The sequence below is a fragment of the Pogoniulus pusillus genome, chromosome 29, assembly GCF_015220805.1.
Source record: "Pogoniulus pusillus isolate bPogPus1 chromosome 29, bPogPus1.pri, whole genome shotgun sequence".
NCBI classification, from domain to species: domain Eukaryota; kingdom Metazoa; phylum Chordata; class Aves; order Piciformes; family Lybiidae; genus Pogoniulus; species Pogoniulus pusillus.
The window spans coordinates 6,172,885-6,197,621 of NC_087292.1; the positions used below are offsets into that span (position 1 = coordinate 6,172,885).

At 45.1% G+C, this 24,737-nt stretch overlaps 1 long non-coding RNA gene across 1 annotated transcript; it reads left to right on the top strand.

Annotated features, from left to right (window-relative positions):
* Positions 1-496: 496 nt before the first annotated feature.
* Positions 497-3,395, top strand: LOC135188548 (uncharacterized). The gene is made up of 3 exons (XR_010307739.1): positions 497-668; positions 1,029-1,122; positions 3,322-3,395. It is a non-coding gene; the product is annotated as an uncharacterized LOC135188548 (long non-coding RNA).
* Positions 3,396-24,737: the final 21,342 nt, after the last annotated feature.

Consider the following 24,737-nt stretch of genomic DNA (forward strand, 5'->3'; position numbering starts at 1 on the left):
AAAAATGATCATTTCTGTTCCTTAGAGCCAATACTTCATAAAAGCTTCTCCTCTGATGTGGTGACAGCCTATATATACACAATACACAGCCATGAAAGGTGTTTTCTATGTAATTTATGTGCCCAAGCCATATACTGAGCCCATGCACTACCGAGGAGGAGAAGTTAAATCAATCAAGAGTGATTTCCAGTGAACAACCATCTCACATCTACCACCCATTTGCTCTTGGCTGGCTGAGAAATGAAGCAATTTAAACCTATTGGGTCATGCTGAAATGGGGGCCAAAGTCTTATCAATGTGCTGCACACAACTGAGCCTCATTTCATCTTCATTTTCAGAGGTCCATGGGCTGCAGCAGTTCTCCATAGCCCAGCAGTGTCTCTGGCTTTGCACAGTGGCTTCCTGCTTCCTGAGCTGATGCCAGAGGTGGGGAAAGAAACCTTTTGGTGTGAAGAGGGAGACTCTGGATTTGAACTGTTTCTTGATCTGAAGCAAAATATGGAGGAAAACATAATTAGTCTTCAGTTATAATGTGGATATGAAGATAAGCTTGAGAAATCCAAGTTTGCTATGGAATATGAGATGGAAACATAAATGTTTTCCCTTCACTTGGTTAATGTTTCATTCAGTCTTGGAAACATTCCACTGCCTGACCCTCATCTTTTCAGGTTAGTTCCACATCTGTCTCAAAGCCACACCCTCCTCAAATTGACCAAGCAGCTAGTTTCTTAGTTAAAATAATAACAACAAAATGTAAGAGCCCCCCAAGTGTGCTGAAGATTCCCACAGCTCACTCTCAGTGCAGAAGAAAGCACCTGGAAAGGCTCAGACACTATCCCAACCTCACGGGCAGAAGTAACACACTGCACGCGTTCACCATTGGGTTTTCCTGTTTCTTGTTGCTCCATATTAAACATGAAATTCCATATGAGCCTTTTAATGGTTGCTTGGAAATTGGCTATCTGTCACCCCACAGGGCCATATTGGCATTCTGTGTCTGATTGTGTTTCTGCCTTCTCCTCCCACAGGACGAGTCGAAGGTCATGGTTCAGAGGAGAAGGAGTTTGTTAACAGCAGGTTGTCTTCAAGCCGGAGGGAGGCTGTTTCTCTTTAATAACAAGGGTAGGTTATGCATGGATGTAAACTCTTGGAGTTTATGTATGTGAATTTAGGAATCTGATCCAAAATAAACTGACATGAAAAAGAAAGATTGAGGCTGACCCCAAAAATAAGCTTTTCTCATCCTAAACATTGGCAAGAGCAAAGCACAGCAAGCAGAAATGAAGAAGCAGTTCAGAGCTAGGCATGAATTTCCATCCACATCTTTGTTTCCTACACCTGCATAAGGAGGAAAGAAAGGGCTTTTCTGAGTAGCAATACTGCTGAATATCTTTTTGGAACTTCAGAAATTGAAATCTCTTCAATGCCTCTTGCAGTGTTCTCTCCAGCATGGTGTTACCTTCAGTGCTATTGCACTCTTGGGCTGCACCATGCTGCAGTGACTTAACCAACTGATCTGTGACAGAGCCAGTTCATAAGTGTAAGAGTCCATAGAGTGCTTCTCCACCCTGATTTGGTCCAAGTTGCTGGGTCAGTACCTCTGTACCACATTTTACTCTTCATACACACAAGCTCTCCTAAGGTGAGTCCGTCCCAGCTTCTCCAGTGTGATGTCATGATGCTCTGGCCTCTGTGACCAGTTACCTGTGTGCTAGTAGTTTGCAGCTAAGCAATGCTGCTTCCTTCATTTCACACTTAGGAATTCAAGCAGAAGCAGTCAAGGTCCAGATCCCAGTTTGTGATTCTCCGAAGGGGGCTTCTCTTTGTCAGCCAGGGTCACACGGGATGGTTAATAGCAAAATATCCTACCTGAATCTCCCAAAATACAGGAAGGATGTGGACCTGATGAAGCAGGTCCAAAGGAGGACCACAGAAATGATCAAGGGGCTTGAGCACCCTATGGGGACAGGCTGGGGGAGCTGGGGTTTTTCAGCCTGGAGAGGAGAAGGCTCTGGGGAGATCTAATAGTGGTCTGCCAGTAACCAAAGGAGGCTGCAAGAAGGCTGCAGAGGGACTGTTCATGAAGGCCTGCAGTGGTAGGATGAGGGGCAGTGGTTTGAAATTAGAGAAGGGCAGATTTAGATTGGACATTAGGGGAAGAGTTCTTTACAATGAGGGTGGTTGAGCACTGAAACAGGCTGCCCAGAGAGGTGGTTGAGGCCCCATTGCTGGAGATATACAGGGTGAGGCTCAACGGGACTCTGGGTGTCCAGATCAAGTTGAGAATGTCCCTGCTCACTGCAAGGGGGTTGGACTAGGTGGCCTTTAGAGGTGTCTCACAGCCCAGGCTATTCTGTGAAAATCATAGAATCAACCAGGTTGGAAGAGAGCTCCAAGCTCAGCCAGTCCAACCTAGCACCCAGCCTGTCCAGTCAACCAGACCATGGCACTAAGTGCCCCAGCCAGTCTTATTTTGAACACAACCAGGGATGGTGACTCCACCGCCTCTCTGGGCAGCCCATTCCAATGCCAATCACTCTCTCTGTCACGAACTTCCTCCTGACATCCAGCCTGTGCCTTCCCCGGCACAACTTGAGACTGTGTTTCTTTGTTCTGTTGCTGATTGCCTGGGAGAAAATACTTCACATTGCCCTGGGGTACTCAGCCTTTCAATGCCTGCAGTGTTCTTTATGCAGGAAGAGTTAGTAGGAGACCAAGTGCCAGCATCTGCTGTTGAGTCTAAGCTGCTGAAGTATGATTCTGCAAATTATTTCAATAAATCTACTCCCTGAAATTTAATTAGGGAGGCAGAAGCCTGTCCTTCGGTCTGGGTGATGCTGTGTGAAACAATGATGAACAGTTAGCAGCAGATTTTAATTCTGAGTGTTTAGAGATCATGAGTCAGGTTTACCAAACCTTGGAAATGATGACACAGTTTGAAAAAGAATCTTTTGAGATATGTCTTGTTTCTGCTTTCTCGACTTTCTGGGTGCAGTTGGTTTATTTGTGCAGCATTTAAACAGAAAAAAACCTCCAAACATGGTTTCTAAGCTTGCTTTTGAAAGTGACACTCTGCTTCTGACATATCCCTGTGTTCTAGATCTGGCCTTCAACAGCAAGACCAAACATTCCTGATAAAGTTATATGTGCTAATACATGCAGACTCCTTGCCAAGTTCATATCCCCCACAATATGCAAGGAGCATCAGAAGTGAAAAGTAAATTAAATCTGTCACTGTTTCCTAGTTCTATACTAGAGGTTGCACAAGTTTAAAGCAAATGTAGATTATGGCCAAATTCTGTTACCCTATTTTTTTTTCAGGGTTGCTGCTGCTGTCAGCTAGCCAATAATGTCTACTCCAGCCATCAAACAGGATCACAAAAGATTCAAGATAGGTAAGAAATATTTTTTATATATATATATATATATAGTCTTCTGCATTTCTGTAGGGGTTTCCTGACTGTATCTCCATAGAATCAGGGCTGGAAGGGACCCCAGGCATCATCTAGCTCCAACTCCCCTGCTATGGGCAGGGACACCTCACACTAGATGAGGTTGCTCAGAGCCACATCCATCTGGGCCTTAAAAGATTCCAGAGATGAGGCTTCTACCTCCTCCCTGGGCAACATGTTCCTATCTCACTACCCTCATGATGAAGAACTTCTTCCTAACTCCCAATATGATCTATCCACTTTTAGTTTTATTCCATCCCCTACCTGTCATCCTAAAAAGTCCCTCACCAGCTTTCTTGTAGCCTCCTTCAGATACTGGGAGGCCACAATGAGTTCTCCTTGGAGCCTTCTCTCCAGACTGAACAGCCCCAACTCTCTTGGTCTGTCTCCATAGGAGAGGTGCTCCAACCCTCTAATCATCCCCATGGCCCTTCTCTGGATGTGTTCCAGCACATCCATATCCCTCTTGCACGTTCTTGTAATTTTCCTCTTTCTTACTTTAATGTTTTCACAGTTTGCTTTTAATACTATTTCTTTCAATGGTAACTGCTGAAGTTTAAAATAAGGCTGAGATTGATAACAGTCACCTAACAGCTGGGGTCATTAGCATTGGTCTTGAGATCTGTGATATATTCACTAGGATTAATAAAATCACTGCAATTGGCAACTAAGAAGACATTTGTTGTTATCAAGGTGCTCTGGCTGTATGTGGCTTTCAGGAAAGACTGTTAGCCAGTTCTGATGTGCTTTATCTGGTTTTCCTTGTCCTATGTGGTTTTTGTAATCTGTTTGCACACAGACAAGCCAAATACAATTCAAGACATACTCTTCACCCTGGAACTGGTTCTCCTGGCCAGAAGATTGCCCCATCATTGCTCTGCTCTGCCTTCATGACATTTGTGTCCTACTCTCCAGCACATACAGACATGGTTATGTCCTCACTGCAGGGAGATTGCTCTGGCACTGTTGATAGTAAAGTGTAAGCTTCACTTTAGAGCTAGTTATAAACCTTTTTAGAGACTCAAGTTTTAGTTGCTTTTTCAGTGTGTGAGCTTCGCAGAGTTTGGTGGAGTTGGCAGGAGTTTGGCTGCTCCAAGGATCCACACCAGGGTGGAAGGTTTTATAAAAACCTGTATTCCAATTGTAGCCCATAATTGAGATAACATTGCAAGATCTCTGGAGCTTATTGACCTGACAGAGTGCAAACAGCTTTTTGGAAGCCTTTCCACATGAAATACTCCAGTTCTTGTGTTGTTCTTGTAAGAGATGTGCAGGGAGAGAATAAGCAGTAAAATACCAGATGGATTTCCTTTGAAATATAATTACTATCCAGGTGCAGATCCCACTTTTCATACTCTGTGATTTCCATCAGTTTAGTAAGTGTCAGCATCTCCTGACCTGAGCTATTGGTCAGTGCACTGCACATATGAAACTGGTGAAAACAGAAGGGAGTTCACTGCTCAGTCCTCTTTGGCCATGGACGTTTTTTCCTGAGGATAGTGACTGAGATGCACTCAGTGTCCTCTCTGGCAGTCACCCTCTGCTGGGACACACCTGGCTCAAGGGAGATGTACACAAATTAATTTTGCCCTTTATGAGAGCCAAGCAAGAACTGTTTCTCCCTTCTCCAGACAACCAGCAACAGAACAAGGGGACACAGTCTCAAGTTGTGCAGGGGCAGGTCTAGACTGGATGTTAGGAGGAAGTTCTTGCCAGAGAGTGATTGGCGTTGGAATGGGCTGCCCATGGAGGTGGTTGAGTCGCTGTGCCTGGAGGTGTTCATTCAAAACCTGGATGGGGCACTCAGTGCCATGGTCTAGTTGACTGGATAGGGCTGGGGGATAGGTTGGACTGGATGAGCTTGGAGGATCAATCCAACCTGGCTGATTCTATGATTCTCTTTTCCTTGCAAGATGAGAGATCAGAGTAATAATAATAGTAATAACAATAATAATGCATAACCAGTCTCACCTACCCAATTCTGACCTGTTGAGTGCCAAAACTCAGATCAGGTCTTTAAGGGGAAGTGAAAACAGGAGCTTTATTATGAACTGTGAACTTTTTAACTCTCGCAGTGCTCCCGGATGTGCCTCTTCACACTGTACACAGCTGCTTAAGGCTTCCAGGGACTGTGGGTGGTGGGTGAGGAAAGGGAAAAAAGTGGTTTAGCTATGCACAATATTTCCCATAAGAAATAAAGCAATAGAGTCTCACCTCACTGCCTGTTTTTCCACATATATTGAGACAGGAATGTATTTATATAACCCTATTAAAAGGGAACACTCGGTAGCAAACTTGTCCTTAAATAGCTACTGTTCTGCATATTCCAGTCTCCAAACTCCTCAATTTCAACTCACACCCACTTACATTCCTTTACATATTCCTCAGGTTTTTTTGTGACTTTGGGGTCAAATCCAAAACTTTCTGGAAGCTGTGGAAAGACACTCAGTGAATTTTGTGGAATTTGAATACTACTCTTAGAGCTCTGATACCATGGTGATAAATACAATAAATTGCATAGGCAAAACTTGCCTGCTTGAGGCTAGCTTCAATTCTACAGAAACAAAGTAAACCCTTGCTATTGACTGCCACAGGAATCAGTTCTGCCCCTTCCCTGGTGGCATTTTAGCAGCTCTCAGAAAAAAAAATGGCACAAATAAGGGGGATGTCTTCATTTCCCATTTACAGGTGAATAAGCTTAGCTAAGGAACCACAGTTAAACCTGCGAGCCAGAGAGTGCAGACGAGTTAGAATTAGACCCAGGTAGCAGTCCCCGGACCACCCAGTGGAAAAAGTGAGTCTATTAGTTATTAGCAGTCTCAGAGTCTCCCAGTGCAACTAGATCCTACCTGTGCCAACAGGAATGAAGGGCAACGAACATCTTCCTATAAATCACTGAGCGTTAATAACCTGAGCAGCCCTTCAGAAGAAGACTGTTTTTACCACCCAGATGCATCATTTCATCCTTTCTTCCCTTGTTCATATTTTCCCTTTGACTCCTATTATTTTGGTTCCATTTAGCAAATACATTCTTGGGTTTTTTTCCCCTGTGTCCCTCCAGCCACCTTAGTTTGCCTTTTTTTTTTTCTCTCTCTCTCTTTTTTCTTCTTTCCCTTAAAAACTTTTTTCCTCATTCAATGCACTAAGTGGATTTACAACCCATTTAGGCAGCTTACAGTGGCACTGCTTTTACAGTTCAGAGGCAGAAGGGCCATAAAAAGATTTACAGTTGCAGCAAGAGTCAGTTGCATGAAGTTGGAGATCCAAATTAGACAAAGGGAGTGGGGCTGTGTGAGTGGCCAGTAAGAGAAGCTTGGAAACAAAAACAAATGAAACTGCTGTTAGAGGAGGAGATTGGGGTGGGGGCAGAAAAAAAGAAGGAAAAGTTGCCTGTTAACTTCACATTACTGTTGCAGCAGCTCTGTTAATTCTCTTATATAAAGCCCTTTTTCCTCTTTTTTTTTTTTCTTTCCTTCCCTTCTTGATGTTGTTGTTGGACAGATTTCCTTTGCAAACACAAATCTCAAACTGGAGAGCAGTGGCTTCACACAGTAGTTGAGATTCCAAGGCAGATATTCCCAGGATGTTGGCAGCTGCTTTTGCTGCTGCTGGGACTCCAGGATACAAACTGCAGACAATAAAACCAAGTGGCTGAAGGAATGGGACCAATCAGAATGGAGGACTTCAGGTTGCATTGCATGAGGATAATGTGGCATTTAAAAGAAGCTAGAAACTGAGAAATAGATTTTATCCTTTCCCCCACTAGATTTTTTTTCTGCTGACTTCAAAAGAAACAAGACCAGACTTGACCAAATCCTTAACAAGCTGAGGCAAAAGGGAGATTTGCCACCGACATTGCAGGAACATGTCTGGGCACAGAGAGAGGCTGTAGCTGGAGTCTGCAGAAGATCAAGGGCTGCATTCAGGGAGATTCAGACCCTATGCCATTCCAGGAAGACTTTATTGTGGCCTTCCAGTACTTAATGGGGGCCTACACAAAAGAAGAGGAGGGTCTTTTTGTTAGGGATGGAGGGTGATATTTTAACTGAATGAGGGGAGATTTAGATTAGATGTTAAGAAGAATTTATTTTCTGTGAGTGAGACACTGGAACAGGTTGCCCAGAGGAATTGTGGATGCCCCTTCTCTGGAAGTGTTCAAAGCCAGCTTGGCTGGGGCTTTGAGCAACCTGGTCTAGTGGAAGGTGTTGCTGCTCACTGCAGAGGTGGGGGGACTAGATGATGGTTTTGGTCCTTTGGCCAAACCAGTCTATGATTTTATGATTCTGTCAGAGCTGTGGACAGAAAGCATTTTGGAAAGCAATGTGTTCTTTATAGGCAGCCTGAAAAGATGCCAATGTTGTTTCAATCTACGGGTGTGCGTCTGGCTGGCTGAGTAGAGCTACATCTTCTCTGCAGTTCTGGTGGGCTGAGCTGGTTTTGTTACAGACCAGCCACGTTTTGGGTTCCATATAGCCTGTACAATGGCACTGCACCTGTTCTAAGAGGCCTTTGTGAGGGCTCTGGGCTTAACGATTCAGGAAAAATGCTATGTCAGTACATCAAGAGTGCTTGAGACTGGCTGGAGTGTAGGTGGAGCAAGCAACACTTACCTTCAGGGATGCAACAGTGTTCCTGATCCTGTGCTCGAGTGCTAACTCCACTTTGTCAGGCTGTTGTACCCATGTAAGGATACAGAGTGGAAGCAGTCATGGACAAGCTGTATAGGTAAGAAAGGTAACCCTTGCAAGTTTTGCTCTAAATGCCAACACTTTTGGAAGGTAATTGCAAGGAACACTATGGTTTTGCTTTCCTTCTCTAAGCAGCCTCCTGTTCAAAATATCCCCTGCAGTTTCACATAGGCAGAGCATTCACTTCGTGGTCTGTCACACAGGGATGCTACTCAACTGCCTTCTGGGCACCGCTCAGTCGATGCCTGCTCTTCAGAAGTGGGTGATGTAACTGCCTTGTTTTCTGTTAGCTATTGCTACATTGTGCAGGGTAGCAGCAGCACAGGAGATTTTATACCCTAAATTGTGGTGTATTTGTTATGTGAGCTTCACAGGTGAAAGAAACTGTCGGAGTCCTTGATGTTGCTGAGTCCCTTAGATTTTCTTTCCTTGGTGTCTTGGCTATCCTTTACTCACTATCACCTCATAGTTCTCCAGTGGAATTAGTGTTACTGATGACACAGATGACAGTGGGATCCTCTGGATGAAAAAAAGAACCATTCCAAAAGACTTTTAACCCTTGTTCTCTGCTCCACATATTCTCATGGGTTCATACTCAGGTGTCAGTTTGTCTGTAAGAGGAAAAAAGCATCCACAATGCTTCTCCTACATCCTTTTTAGATCTTGCTCTTTCTCCTTCAGAAGAAAAATCTCCTAACAAGAGAAGCAGCAATAATTCAGAAAGGTTTGACTGGCATTTTACTCTCTAGGGGAAGAAGCAGCCAGCCTCAGGGAGAGAAGCTTCAGTCCAGACAAAGCCCAAAATATCAGTCAAGCCCCCATTAAAATTTCAAAGCTAAATGATGTGAGCCAAACAGCCATCTCTTACCCTTTCCCCTCTCTCCCCGCCATGGTGGTGCATAGGTGCAGCCATCCCCTTGCCAGCCCTGGACAGGTGAAGTCCCTGGTGCTGCATTTGTAGGGCCAAGCTCTGCAGCTCTGGCTGTCCTGCCAGCTGGCTTCCATTCCAAGTGATGGCTCCTGCGGCGCTGTACGAACCTCCAGAGGCCAGTCACTCTGGACACTGATGGATTTCTATGGCTCTCATTGGACATTTTCAACAGGACACTGAACTGTTAGCAGTTCTGCTGTGTCAGGGCTGTTCCTCTATTTGCTTCACACACGCACTCCCCCTGCTTTCAGCGCTTGCTCTCACTTCTGTCTCATTCCCCTCCTTTTTTCAATGAGAAGGACCTTGAACTTCTGTTAGAGACTTGACATATGAGAGAAAGCACTGAAAAGGAGAAAAGGCTGTATTCTGTGAGTGATGGTTCAAATATGGTTTTGAAGTACTATTTTTTCAGTTGAATATAGTTGTGTGGACACTGCAGCAAATCCCATGGAAAATTCTGAGAGTGATAGAAGTCTTCACTTGATTTTGGGGGGGGGGAACACTGCAAATGAAAACAATCTTTCTACAGACTTAACAGGTCTGTGTTTCAAGTTGATTTTTTTTTCTCTCCTTCCTTCCTTTTGTTCTTTTTCTTCTATACTTATGCATACAATAAAGAAAACAGTAAGCCAGTAACATTTAGTCTTTGTTAGGTTCTCCTTAATGTTAAAACCAAATCAGTACTTTCTGTTTGAATCAAGTTGGCAAAACCTTGAAAAACATTTTGGAGATAGCTTGGAAAGTGTCCTGTTCTTCACAGACATAAGTCTGCATTTCCCAGGGATGAGAGGCTGAACAACCTTCTTCCTTCTTTGTGCAGAAAATAGGATTTTGAAAGCTATGTTTTAATAGCTATCAGTGTCAGAGGTCAATGCAGCCAGGAGCCAACACTGCCTCTGAGATCATCAGAAAGGGTAAGTTATTTTTTCTGCTATTTGCATCATTTTAATTCCTTCTATTTCTGTTTTACCTTCCACATATCACCTCCTTCTGATCTGAAAATGGACCATACACCTGGTGGCTAGCAAGTTAACTATGGGACAGCAATGTGCCCTTGTGGCCAAGAAAGCAAATGAGATCCTGGGGGTTAAGAAGAGTGTGTCCAGCAGATCAAGGGAGGTCCTTCGCCCTCTCTATTCTGCCCTGCTGAGACCTCATCTTGGGTACTGTGTTCAGTTTTGGGCTCCCCAGTTTAAGAGGCACAGGGATCTGCTGGAGAGGGTCCAGTGGAGGGCTACAAGGATGGTGAAGGGACTGGAGCACTGCCTGGTGAGGAGAGACTGAAGGACCTGGGGCTTTTTAGTCTGGAGAAGAGAAGACTGAGAGGAGATTTAATAAACACCTATAAATATCTGAGGGCTGGGGGTCAGGAAGGCAGGGACAGGCTCTGCTCACTGCTCCCTGAGATAGGACAAGGAGCAATGGATGGAAGCTGCAGCACAGGAGGTTCCAGCTCAACACAAGGGGGAACTTCTTTACTGCAAGGGTTGCAGAGCACTGGCACAGGCTCCCCATAGAAATTGTGGAGTCTCCTTCTCTGGCTTGTCTGGATGTGTCCCTCTGTGACCTGAGCTAGATTTTATGGTCCTTCTCAGGCAGGGGGGTTGGACTCTGTGATCTATTTGAGTCCCTTCCAACCCCTAACATCCTGGGATCCTGTGATCCACCTCTGCAGAGGTTACCCAGTCTACCACCTTCCTTCATCCTCAGTGGGTCCCCCCTGTGCCGGGGCACACTTAGTGTGTGGAAGGTGCTTCTCTTCTCCCTAGCCCCATGGATGGACATGCACAGGGCAAGTCCCCTGTCCGCAGCAAGGCTCAGGCTGTCCAAGAGAGCTGTGTATCAGAAATGACTTTTACTTAACCTAGGAGGCCCCCACATCCCCTTTAAGCTGTTTTTGACTGTGTCTTTGAATGTGTAATATGCTCCATAAACAAATAACCTGTGTTTTTTTAGCTGGGTCACTATGAGTTGAGTTGTACTTCAAGCACGGGACGTGGGGAGGAAGTGGTGGGACCAGGAGCAGAAAGGGAGGCAGCAGCAGCCTCAGGCCCAGAGGAGTGCAAGGAAGCAAAATATGGATGGTTGCCAGAACAAATGCAGAGCCTTTTGGGAAAGTGTTTCGAGGGCTTGTGAAAAAGGCAAAGAACAAAGAGATGAAGGAAGGCACAAATAACATCAGGCCTCCAGTAGAGCTGTCAGCCATGGACAAGTAGCTCCAACTGGGGCTTGCCCATGCTTCAAGCTGGCACTTTGCCATCCTACTCTCTTCTCTCTCCTTTGATGAGGTTGTCTGTGAGCACTGAGGCCAAAGCCTCTGGACTTTTATGGTCCTGTAGGATGAAGCATTAAAAAAATGAGTGAAAAAAAGAGAGTTTGACATTAGCAGCAACTTTGTAAATCTCCTTGTGGTCCAACTTTTGGGGGTGAAATGAAGATGATTCTGTGATTCTATCCTCAAAGGCATATGTGTGGCTAGAAGTCTGTGAGACCTCATCAAAACACAGCATCATGTTAGAGAGCAGCATCTTGGGAAATGCCTCTGTGTGTTTCCTTCCAGGTTGATGTGTGAAAGTGTATGGCCCTCTGGCTTGTTTATTAAATGTTATCTTTTGGGTTTAAATCATCACAAAAACTCACTGTGAGGAAAAAAAAACCTGCACACTTCAGCTTCTGTTCACTCACAGCTGAGTGAAAAAAATAAACCTCCTACTTTTACTCCTTGATTTCTCCAGCAATTTTAGTGTAATATCATCTCTTTATTCCACAAATCACGATACTCAGTGTTGATTTGTATTAGCTAGAAGCAAATTGCAGTTTGAAATCCTGCAGGCGGCACCCAAGAGCACTGAATATGACTTCCTTATTTTTATTGGCCAGATTCTGGTCTTCATCGTGTTACAAAGCTTTGCTGGCTGATGGAGGTGAGGCTCAGGTCCCAGGTTTTTGTAAAACGAGGCTTCACTGATTTACAGATGAAAAAAAAAGAGAAGATAAAATCTGCCACAGCTTCTAGGGTTGATGACTTCAGTTTGCTCTTCAGCAGCCCACAGAAAGCTTTTTGGGTGCTGGCTTTCAGAGTGGCCATGGCAAGAGACCACTCATGAGCTGAGGAACTGCAGAGCTTCGCTGTCATTGGCAGGCACAAGAGAAATGGCTCATGACCATGCTGAGGCGAAGTGTGCTCTTGCAGGGTTACAGTAGTGATACCATAGATAGGATAGCCTGCCAAAATGCTAAGTAGCCATTAATGGACATCTGAGTTTGGCTAAATAATTCATGTGTCTGTTGTGTGTGGGGGTACTTGGTTTTGGTTTGTTGTTTGTTGTTTTTTTTTTCCTTATAGATCTCTCAAGGAATTTAGTTTCTGTTCCTTTGCATTTAGTTTCTGTTCCCTTAAATGCTGCTTTTGAGCCTGTCTTCTCAAGTATTCATGGACATTGTCTGTGAGGCAGCTCACATCTGTTATGCTCAAAAAGCATTTATCCCCAAGTGTGTAATGAGATAGATAACTCCCTTTGTTCTCATAGTATAGTTTGCAAACCGAGGTGTAGCTTGCCAAAGGCAATCTATAGGTCCATGTAATAGGCAACAGCAAGTCTTGTCCTTTGACCAACACAAAGTAAAACTTTAATAGAGCTTTAGAAACTACTAATTGAACTGTCTGAGTAATACTTCTTTGTCCATCTCCACCTATGAAACGTGGTTAGTCTCTTGCTGTCCATACTGAAAGATATTGGCATGTCACCCTGGATTTGCATTCTCACTTTGTAATCTCAGGCACTGCAGAATTCTCTTATACATGATAGGGTGTAGGAATGCTGGTAAGAGCAACTCCCCCAGAACACAGTTTTCCCAGCTCTCCCGTGGTGTCTCTGTGGTTGGGCTGGCTGCCCCAGATGGCAGGGAAAGGTTCTGTTCCTTGTTTCTCTTGTCACCTGAATACCTGGGGAGTTTTACCTCCTTTGTCCATGATCCTGGCTGTTATGTGAGGAGGATGTCAGCTACAATACAGCAGTTCCTATTCTTACCTTCTTATCACTAGTTCTTTTCTCCTACTGCTGGTTGACAACTTTGGCTTCAGCTTGCAGTCCTTGAAGGGAAAGAAACCAATATAGCCATGGTGTTAGTGGCTAGATCAAACATATCCCAGCAGCCAGAAGAGTGAGCAAAAGTGAAGTTTTGACCTTTCCTGAAGGTGGGAGATGCTCACTAACTTCAGTTATGGAAGTGGGTGTGGATCCAGGTAAAAAAAGCTGCACATACAGGAGAGTTGGAGGCAGGAGGTGGGTATGGATGTCTCTGGTCCTTCCAGAGAGGATACAGCACTGATTGAATCATGGAGTCAGAATCAGGGTTGGAAGGGGCCACAAGAATCATCTAGTTGCAAACCCCCTGACATAGGCAGGGGCACCCTAAGTAGATCACCTTACCCTAGATCGGATTGCTCTTCTCTGCTCTTCAATATAGCAGGTAGGGCACAAACTGAGGTGTGAGCTTAGCCGCGATCGCCAGCCAGCTCCCTGAAACAACCCAAAGCTTTCAGTGTATCCGCTTAGGACAAGGTGTTCTTCCTTTTGTGAAGCACAGAGGAAGGAAATGTATCTTCAGGAAATGTTTATTCTCCCCAAGGGTTGTCTGAAGCAAGGTTCGACAATGCCCGGAAAAATAAAAATCCCCACAAGTTTAATATAAAAATAGGAGGAGCTATTGACAAAATTCGTTATCTTTGTGAGCTGGAGAGAAGCAAATGTGCTGCAGTGCCCTCCGCCAGCGGGTGAGAGTGCACCCGGGCGACCGCGCCGCAGCTGGCCGGCAACCCTCGGACCCTGCCGTCTGCGGGCCAGGTGAGTCAGGAGGCAGCGCCCTGTCCTCATCCTCTCAGCCCTTGGCACGTCTTGCAAGAGCCATTAGAGAGCAGAGCCAGTGAGACACTTAGCAGTATAAATGTTTACATGCTGGAAGGAGAGATGCTACTTAACACCTAACCCAGAGGCATAATTTAAACCCCTAACCCCGCAGGAAGTCTTCTTTCTTCAGAGGCCAGGAGATGTGTTAGACACTGTGGCTCGGTTCTCTCGCCTTTTCTTGGCTTTTTTTTTTCTTTCCATCTTTGTTTTTCCTAGCCTAGGAGAGCTGTAGAGCAACTCTTGAAGGCACTCGATCTCTGGAAATGAAACCTCTGAGATTTAAAGCCTTAACTAAGATTGAAGGAATTAAAAACGAAATGGCAAGAAATACTTAGTTCTCTGAACAGAGTCCTGCCCAGTGCCCTCCACCCACGGACACACCACGGACACCCCACCACACAGAATCAACCCCTTGGTTGGTGCACAAAGCCAGCCAGCGTGTCCCTGCAGTCTGCCACAGACCTATAACCTCCTTGCTCCTTCAGCCTGGCTCCAGCCTGCTATGAAATGAGCCTGGAGAGAGGCTTCCACAGAAACCTCTAAATGGGTTTTAATGTCTCCCCACTGTAGGATTCCCGGAATTAATTTGTGTCTGGCTTTTGAAATCAGGGAGGCTGTGTTAAGGAAGATGGATGCGCCTAAGAAGTATTGAAAAGATTGAAGGGATGGCAGCGGTGGTTAATGTAGCCAGCCTGGGCATGGATGCAAAGCAGTAAATGTGGTTGGTTGATTGAGATCAGATTTTTTTTCTTGTGTTCTCCAGTGGCAACGCCCACGTAGTTTGTTTATTTATTTATTTATTTCCCCCTTTTACTCCAAGGCACCTAACAGCAACACCACTGCATTTCCTAAATCCCTGTGATTATAAATCTAGAAGGATATCATTCTTGGTTTCCTCAGAGGCCAGGAGTCTATAGCCACAGGAGACAGCTGGGAGAAGGAGACAGCGTGCTTTCTATATTATTGCAGAGAATTGCAGGAACTGGTTTTGGTTTACACCGCATGGGGGAAGGCAGAGGCTGCACAGAGCATCTCCGCTTACTGCTTCCTCTGCGCGCAGCCAAGGCGGGATTGCTTACAGTCCCTCGGCAAGGCTCTAGGGAGGGAATCATGTTGTGCTCACAGAAGATGCAAACCCACTGCTTTGCATCGACTCTTTCCATTATCTTGCTGGAAGGATACAGCCCAAAACAACATGAAGTTCTCTGTGTATCAAAGCAACCCTGATGTGAAGGTCCAGGCTGGTTCAACTCTTTTCTCCGCTTCTGCTTCTGTGCCTCATCCCACCGGAATGGCTCCAATAAATGCTTGAAGACAGCAAGCATTGGTTTCTCTTGGAGGGCAGCAGTGGCTAATTAGACTTTGAGAACCCCAAGATGTGACCAGCAAATGGAGATCATTGCTTTGAGTCGGACTGTGCTGTGAAGTTAGCGAGTGTTTTTCTGTAGCTAAGAAGGTGACTTTTAAAATAAGACCTTTAGTTTACATTTTTCCCTGGGCTACAAGGTCATCTGTGGAATAAGAGCTGCATTTAGATTTAGAGTAATCTCTGAACTGTGAAAAAAAAAACAAACCAAACCAAAAACAAAACAAAAGGGTGTTTGATTTTGGTGCCTTGCTTCATCTGCCTGCTGCCCTGGTAATGAGACTACTTGTGGTGTTGTGGGAGCAACCTCACAAGATCTCTGATCCTTCCCTCTTCTTCCTATCAGTCACCTCCTCCCCAGCCTTACCAGAGTCAAATATAAACTTTCTTAAAATGAACACAAAATTCATTCCACTTGACCAAGCCTGACTTCCCAGAAAATAAACAGTGAGAGCAGAGCCAGCCAGGCCCCTCTCCCAGAGCTGCCAACCTCCAGGGAGGTGATCAGTGAGGCTGAGCCTTTTGCCATGGAGAAGAGGCTGCCAGGGAAAATGATCTCACATAAGGGACTTCCTGGGGTCCACTATAAAAGAGCAATATCAGTGCCCTCATTCTCACAGGTCTGATTCAGTTGTTTGGTTACAGCTGTATTCTGGATAACTGGACACAGTATTTTCCTTGCCCTGAGAATGAATCAAAAAGAACCAGCTCAGCAGCACCCGTTGGTGTTGTGGATACAGGAGTGCTCTTCAGAGCTCAGCACTTAATCTGAACAGGGCAATAGCTGATTCCATTTTGTGGTCATTTGCCCTTTGCTTTCATTCTAGTCAAATGAACAAAAAAGCAACCACCACCACACAGTCATCAACACGGTGTATATTCATTAAAAGAATGACTAAAGAGTAAAGAATAAAATGCACTGAACAAATTTTCAACCCAATTTTTGCCTTCAGAGTGTACTAAATTAATTTTTGCTGTGCAGAAGTCACCAGTACCACAACTACTGGGATATGCCAGTACTGTACCAGCTGGTCACAAAGATGGATGAGTGAGTGGACACGGGAAAGGCTTCAGTTCTCTCTCTTCAGAGCAGCTCTCCCAGACACTGGACATCCCCTAGACACTGTGCCAAGTCTCATCTGCTTTGTCCTTGGTGTCTGGTAGTGTGCTGGAGGCAGTAAAACTCTGTGGTGCAGCTGCCCAAAAACCACAGGACCAGCTGTGACCTTTTGGACTTGAAGTCCACTTTTTTTCTTAGACTCCTAACCCCACGAGTGCTGCCTCTGTAATCCCCTGGGCGCAGCTGTGTGCAGGTGTTGCCTACAGTACTAAAGTCACTCTCTCTGAAACAGCATGGGAAAGAAATGAGTGTAGACAAAATAATAAATACACCTGCATAGGTCTCCTTTTCCTTGCAAGGCAGTAGATGTTTTGGGGCCTGGGTCAGAGTCATCTGATATGTCCCAGATCCCCTTGTCCTGCGCTCATCACCTTCTCTAACTCATGATGTTTATCTGCCTTTCCTTCCCCAGGACAGGTATCTTTGATCTCGGCTGGCCTGGCTCCTAAACAGTCTCTCCTGCAATGAAAGCATGAGCTTCTGATCCTCTCTAATCCCAAAACATCCTGTCTGATGGCGTGAGTCTCTCAAATGTCTTCATCCTACCGCAGATATAAAAAAAAGAAGAAAAAAGAATGTCTTTACACTGCATCAAACCTGCTCTTTATGGAAACAAATCTTACTATAAAACAGCTGAAGCATTCCTGACTGATGGCAACCTGCAGCAAGCAACAGCAGTCACACAGGGCTGAATTCAAACCCCTTCCTCTGTGCGTCTTCTGGCTTGGACTATGCTGATATTCACAGGCAGCCTTAGCAAGGACAAATGCAATTAGTTACAGAATCAGTGAGGGTTGGAAGGGACCACAAGGATCATCTAGTTCCAAACCCCTTGCCATGTCCAGGGACACCCTACCCCAGAGCAGACTGCCCACAGCCTCAGCCAACCTGGCCTTAAACACCTCCAGGCATGGAGCCTCAACCACCTCCCTGGGCAACCTCTTCCAGCCTCTCACCATTCTCATGCTGAACAACTTCCTCCTCACCTACAGCCTGAATCTCCCCACCTCCAGCTTTGCTCCCTTCCCCCTAGTCCTGGCACTCCCTCACAGCCTAAAAAGTCCTTCCCCAGCTTTTTTGTAGGCCCCCTTCAGATACTGGAAGACCACAAGGTCACCTGGGAGCCTCCTCTTCTGCAGACTGAACAGCCCCAACTCTTTCAGTCTGTCCTCATAGCAGAGGTGCTGCAGCCCTCTGAGCATCCTCATGGCCCTTCTTTGGACACGCTCCAGCATCTCCACATCCTTCTTGTAATAGGGGCTCTAGAACTGGACGCAGTACTCCAGGTGGGGTCTCCCTAGAGCACAGTAGAGGGGGAGAATCACCTCCCTCGCCCTGCTGGCCACACTTCTCCAGATGCAGCCCAGGCTCTGGTTGGCTTTCTGGGCTGCAAGTACACACTGCTGGCTCCTGTTGAGCTTGAAGATTAGCCAGCACTTCTGAAAATTAGGTGTGTGCTGCTAAGCATAACTTTGCAATTTTAAAAATTAAAAGCCAAGGAAAAAGATTTATTTTCATGTTAGATGTGTCTATATATAGATATATACACACACACATATATGTATGTATATAGCTATATATAAAACTCTCTGCTGTTTTACACTATAAGCATTATCTGTTCAAGCCAGAGCAGATTAAAAGTAATTGTTGTTAGGCACCTCTGTTTTTCCTTCTTACTGTTTTATCTCCTAAGCAACTTTATTTGGTACAAGACAAATAATCTGAATTCCTGAAGTCAGAAACAAGGAGTGGGAGTCCGGGAAACTGGCTGCTGATCTAATGCAGTTTTTGCAAGTGTGGTTATGGTCAGAAACTCTAAATATGGCAGCATGTTACTGTACACACGGTATAACTGCACCCTGTGTGTCAGTGTCTGAGTCACAGAAGTGTAGCTTACTGACAAAAACATGTTTTACTACTCTTCTTGGCTCTGAGGGGTCACTGGACCTGAGAGTTAATAGTTGAGCACAGGCATTGAGTGTTACCAACTGACAGACTGGGCTCAGTGCTAGGTAGGGTTTGCTCTTGGTGAGAGGGAAGGAAGCAGCAGGAGAGGCATGGTTTGGTAAGCAGATATTGAGCCAAGTGTCATTTTATTTGATGCTATCAGTCGAAGATGGCAGTGAGTAGGGATTCCTGCTGGCACCAAATGGGAAGGGGCCGCGCTGGGGGGAGTGTAGGCAGGAGAGCTGTCTCATGCCTTGGGGGTGAACAGATTCCACCTCTGTGAAAAGGTTTGTTTCCAACACCATGCAGGACAGAAACATCTTTCCAAACCTTGATGCTGCACAAGAGAATTGTCCCCCTGTGGCTGCCTCTCCCTGCTGATGTAGGACAGGATTCTTCTACCACAGAATCCCAGCATAGTGGGGCTTGGAAGGGACCTCTGGGAATCATCTAGTTGAACCTCCCTGCCTAAACTAAGGCCCAGAGCAGGTTGCCCAGGAACACAATGTCCAGGTGGGTTTGGAATCTCTCCAGAGTAGGAGAATCCACAACCTATCTGGGCAGCCTGCTCCAGGGCTGCAGCATCCTCACAGCAGTGAATATTTTCTTCATGTCCAGATAGAACTTCCTGGGTTCCCATTTGTGCCTTTTGTCCCTTGTCCTGTCACTGGGCACCGCTGAAAAGAGACTGACCCTACCAGCAAGCGAGCTGGCAAACACCTCAGCTTTTCAACTTGTGAGCAGAACTGAGCTGATCTGAATGGTGCTTGCAGACACTATGTTAATATAATGTTTTTCTTTTCACAGAGCTCTTCTCTTTTTTTTGGTTCTTATTAACCTTTTAAATCAGAAGTATTCACTAAGGAGACCAGCTGGCATTCCCACACTGCACACGTTCATCCCAACCTTTATTATTGACTGACTCATACAGACTGCATCTGTGAGAGTTATTAGCGGCAAGTATTAAATGCAGGGGGTTTAATATTTGCTAACTAGGAGGTGTCTTTTCTTTGTGCTTGAATTTGTTTCAAACGTCTGTGTTTGTGTTATTTATATGAATACATTTCACAGGCTGCTTAATAATAGTAGCAATTAAGATAATAGCAATATATACTAGTAATACTGAGCTGCACTGCTTTTCATCAGAGGAGGTCAAGGCTCAAGGGTACACCTCTGGGGCTGGTATAATGTAGAGCTGATCTCCTCCTGGTATTGCTTCTTGTGGAAAGCTAGGAGTATCAGGACGCCTGTATTTTGGCCTCTGGAATGTCTCTTAGGCATTATAAATGCCAGTAAGAAATATAAAATTGGAAAGAAAACAAACAGCAGGACATTGAAAAATAGAAGCACAAATACTGACCTATTTGAGTTGGGTTTTGTTTTCTGATTTAGCAGAATGCTATTAATATTATAATTAAAGCTGGGTTGTAGCCTGGGGGTTTGAACACCTGGCTCTTATTAGAGCTGGATCCACAGCATGTGGTGAAAAACACCCAAGAGGACAAGAAGGGATGGTCCAGAGGAGAACACAAGAGGGCACAGTGGCACCTGTGGTGCACATTTTTCCTGGCTGGCCTTTTGAGGGCAGGGTGAACTCAAGCCTCTGTTTATGTGTCGTAAATAATTACACTAGCGTGGTTGATTAGTTGGAACGGTAAAAATGTGATTTGGGCAACTTGGAGAGGATTGTTTGCTAGAATGATATTTTGGTTGGTTATGAGGGTCAAAGGTAGGATGTGGTGACTGTATCATAAAAGGTTAACACAGCAATGCGCCCCACTGTAAGTCTGACAGGGTTAACCTGGGCACTCAGTAGAAAAAGACCTGCTGTATTCAGTAAGGTACAAAATGCACCTTCCAGGGATGTGTTTTCTGCAACTTCCCTCACTACTTTTCTGCTGTGTTGCCCTAATGGAAGCCAATGTTGTGTCTTCACAAGCAAAGGATACTAATGCTGCTTTTCATTTTCTGTTCAAGGAGGACATAAGCTTTTGCAAAGCCTTTTCTTGTGGCTGATCAGAAACGACCCACACAAACCCAAGAAGCTCAAGCCACCTCACCTTGGTGAATGCTGCTGGAGTGAGAGGTCAGTGGTGAACATTTCCTTCTGAAATTCTAGTGCTGTAAATAGATATTTGGAAGCAAGCAACACAAAAATAAGCAAGATCCTATCCCAGATGTTAATCTGAAGTTCAGAAAACACCATTCTCCTTAGATACCTTATGCAGCACTCTTGCTCAAGGAGCATCCCTGTACCACCGTCACTTGCCTGTGCTGGCTTGTGTGGTGGGAGATATGGGCTCAGAGCCCTTTCACCAGTTTAAGTCCAGCAAAGAGCTGCAAATAGTCTTTTTCAGATGTGTTTAGTCACTATTTCTGGCTTTTGCAGGAGGTTGCAGTATGGGCCTTTACTATGGGAACTGTGGTTGAAACCTCTGAATGCTCTAATCAATGACAGGATATTATCTCACAATTGAAAATGAGCAACAACCTTTCCTTTTGTGCAAAGAATTCCTCATCCTTGGGCCTCCCATACATACCATTTTTAAGACACAACTTCTCCTCCCATCCCAACCAGCCTCCAGTGGTTTCTTACTCTCCCAGAAGCCAATCAATCAGTTACTGTATTTGGGGCTGGGAAAGGAAGATGCGATAGTACGCTGCATGCAAAGAAAGGAAAGAAACAAGATCATTAACATCTTAATACCCTGTCCTGACATCTCACAAATTATTTTAGACTTCATAGCCAATGTAAACAGGTTTGTTTTCAACTCCTCTAATTGCCTGCTAATTGAGAGCAGATGCAGGCCTTAACTTTCGGCAGATAAAGAGCAGCCTCTTCTCTGGGGTTTCGCATCCATCACAAAGTCTCTGATGTGTGCCCACGAGCTTCCCTGCTTAGCGCTGCCGAGGCAGAGAGTGGTGGGAGCTGCTCCTCTTGAAGCATGTCTGAACCCTCAGTGAGACAAAAGGGAAGCCAGAGCTGTGGGACTCATCAGTAACATCATCATCATTATTTCATTTCGTACTTCAGTGCACTTTCTGCAGCAGTGCAGGTTTCCCTCTTGGGGGAGGGTTGGAGTTCTCCGAATTATAGATGGGTTTCTCGTTATGATAGAAATCACTGGGTTTATGAAAAATGCATTGCTGTCATATTCCATTATCTACTTCCTCCCATGCTGCAATCCTGTAGCTTGCAAGTCATTAGATTCTTTTTCAGAGTTCCTTTGAAATAATCCTTTCAAAAAACACTATTCATTGGGTATGACCCCGGAGAGATACTGTCTGGTACTAAAGCGCTCTTTTAGTTCTGTGAGGGAGACCTGTAACAACAAGATAAGTGCATGTATATTCCAAGTAAAGTCTGGAGCTGGCTGTCTCCCATTAAATGCAAGAGGAGCCTGCAGTTCAAATGGTAGAATTTTGCTTTGTAAATGTAGGAGAAAATTTGGTTCAGATATCTAGGTAAATTTGCATTTGGTAGTGATTTAATGTTCCATGGTCTGTTTTAGTCCCAACTTAAATATTACATTAAAGCCAGCAATAAAAATATAGAAAAAGCATGCGAGCTGCTGGCTTCAGAAAGAGTGGAGATGATTTTGTTCTTGCTGTCAGTGCAGCAGCAGCAAGCTGCCTTTTACCTTCTCCTCGTCATTTAGCAAGTCAGCAGCAGCAGTTAAATGATAGCCCTCCAGTCTTTCTTCGGGACTGCTTTTGCAAATGAAAGCAGGAACTTCAAATCCTTGTGTTTTTCATCTAACTTGCAAGGTCTTCCATGAATTTGGGCATTTTTTTGCATCTATCTGCAAAAAAAAAGGTGGGGGGGCACAAAAGCAAGTCTTGGTGAGAAGCATCTTTTGTGCAGGGAGGCTGCAGGAGTTTTGGGTTCAGGAGGTCATAAAGGAATGCTTAAAACAGAAAACAAAGGAGCAAAAGTAAAAGAGAGCTTGGGGATTGGTGCATGATAAGTGGATAGAAGGAAAAAGAAGGAAGAGTTCACACCTAGCTAGTGTCATTCCAAAATACCAAAGCACCTAATGTCTAGATTATGAAAACATTGCTCAGACCCAGAACCACAAAACCTTCAGGTTTCGCTGTGATTTCTTCCTGAAGTCCTCTCTCTCTCTCAGGGCTGGCTGCAGGCCTCGGTGTGAACACAGAGTCACCCCTGCTGACATTATCCTTCTCTGGAAGGCTGCCACAAAGCTTGCAGAAGAAAGTCCTGCTCTGCCAGCGGTGCGAGCGGTTTAATAGGAGGGCAGGGGGCTGGCAGTCAGTAGCACGAGGCATAACAGACTAAAGTCCATTAAATCAGCGCGCTGGGGCTGAGGCATTTACAGTCACACAGTCAGATGTTTCCAGTAATTATTTCCCTATAGCATTTTTATTAGGTGCTCCATAAATAATATTCACTGCCGTGCTCTTCTCATGGTCCTTTATAAAGGAAGAGAAGAAGGAGAGAAGAGCAGAGGAGGGGAATCCACTTCATCTTCAGGTGGATTTTGTGGTAGTTTTGTTCCTCAGACCAAATAAAGCAGATAGGAGAGAAGTGGGGCTGTTTAGTCTTGGGAAGAGAAGGCTGAGAGGTGTTTTTATCAACACCTATAAATATCTGAGGGGTGGGTGTCAAGATGAAGATGCCAGTCTCTCTTTGGTGGTGCCCGGTGATAGGACGAGGAACAATGGGTACAGGAGGCTTCACCTCAACAAAAGGAGGCTCTTCTTTACAGTAAGGGTGGTAAAGCTCTGGAGCAGGCTGCCTGGAGAGGTTGCGGAGTCTCCTTTGGAGACTTTCAAAATCTTCCTGGATGCATTCCTGTGTGCCCTGCTTTAGGTGATCCTGCTTTGACAGGGGGTTTGGACTCAATGGTCTTTGGAGGTCCCTTCTGATCTCTAACATTCTGTGATTCTTTGATCCTATGAGCTTGGAAAATGTGGGCAACTGAGCTCCTCAGTGATCAAATGCTGTTCTCTGAAACCACTGCTGGATCAACTTGACTCAAGGCTCCTGTCCAGGAGCACCTCTCCTATGAGGACAGACTGAAAGAGTTGGGGCTGTTCAGGCTGGAGAAGAGGAGGCTCCCAGGTGACCTTCTTGTGGTCTTCCAGTATCTGAAGGGGGCCTACAAAAAAGCTGGGGGAGGACTTTGCAGGATATCAGGGAGTGACAGGACTAGGGGGAATGGAGCAAAGCTGGAGGTGAGTAGGTTCAGCCTGGATGTGAGGAGGAAGTTGTTGGGCATGAGAGTGGTGAGGGGCTGGAATGAGTTGCCCAGGGAGGTGGTTGAGGCTCCATGCCTGGAGGTGTTTAAGGCCAGGCTGGCTGAGGCTGTGTGCAGCCTGCTCTAGGGTAGGGTGTCCCTGCCCATGGAGGGGGTGTTGGAACTAGATGATCCTTGTGGTGCCTTCCAACCCTGCCTGATTCTGTGATTCTGTGTTTTAGATCTATCATGAATCCCATAGAGAGCTGAGAGGGACAGGCAGGCAAGTGCTGGGAATGAAGTGAGCTCTTCCTTCTATAGATCCTTTCTTTGGTTTTAGCTTGCCTTTTTTGTTTTTATTTTTGTGGTAATACATTTACATATATCATCTCCAAGGTCATCACATCACCAGACAGCACTACCTCCTTCTCTGGAAAGACCTTCCCAAATCACACTGTTGCCACTGTGTCCGTACATGTAGCAGCAATTGGTAAATTGGAGGCTACTGTGCAAATGCTTTTTCCAGGCAATGTCACTGTGCTGCCTCAATGACAGCGTTGATGTTAAGGAATACAGCTTCTTTCCTGGCACTAGGACTTGTATTTTACAAAGGGCTTTTACTCAGGCATCTGACTCAATTTTCTAGCTAAATTAAGGTTCCTCACATAAAGATCTGGGGGTTTTTTCTTACTGGGCTGCAGTATTGCCATCAACCTTAAGCAGAACTCAGGGGAAGAACAGTGAAAGGAGATGGAGTAAACAGTTATAGTTCAGATTTGCTACTATAAGGGTCACAAACTCTTCCACATGTGTGTGCAAAGTCTCTAAGCAGCAACAGGTGTGTATTTATACAGAGCTACACACAGCTTCTGCCTGAGCTGGAAATTTGTGCATTGAGTGTAGATGAGCCCCAGGAGCAGTGAGATTGTGAATAGCTGGGCAGAAAATAGAGCTTTAAACAAAGAGAGTGGTTTTGATTATAGTAACTGTCAATATCTACTCAGATTTGGTGGCCTTGCTCCTTGGTGGTCTCGATGTTGGTATATGAAGGTTCAGTGCCACATACCTTATTTCAAAGGGAACAGAATGTTTTCAAACAGCTGCTCGTCAGAGTACTAGAAC